Below are 358 nucleotides of genomic sequence, written 5' to 3' on the forward strand. Positions count from 1 at the left end.
AAAGGTGGTGTTGGGAAGATAGGGGAGGAAGGCAGGGGGAGGGAGGAGTGTTGGAGATGGTGGAGGAGGAGGAGGAGGGGGAGGGGGTGAGGGGTGTTGGAGGTGGTGGTGGAGGAGGAGGGGGTGAGTGTTGGAAATGGTGATGGAGGAGGAGGAAGGGGGGAGGAGTGTTGGAGTTGGTGGTGGTGGAGGAGGGATGATTCTGAGGGAGGTGGAGGGGAAGGGTTGGTGAGTTAGTGAGGTGGGGAGGTGGAGGGGAATGGTGGGGGGTGGGGGAGATGGGGGTGGTGAAGAGTGTTGGAGAGGGGGGATGATGGAGATAGGGGGGTGATGGAGGAGGTCGGTTTCTTCTTTCTTC

Source organism: Penaeus monodon, chromosome 25 (genome assembly GCF_015228065.2).
Source record: "Penaeus monodon isolate SGIC_2016 chromosome 25, NSTDA_Pmon_1, whole genome shotgun sequence".
Lineage (NCBI taxonomy): Eukaryota > Metazoa > Arthropoda > Malacostraca > Decapoda > Penaeidae > Penaeus > Penaeus monodon.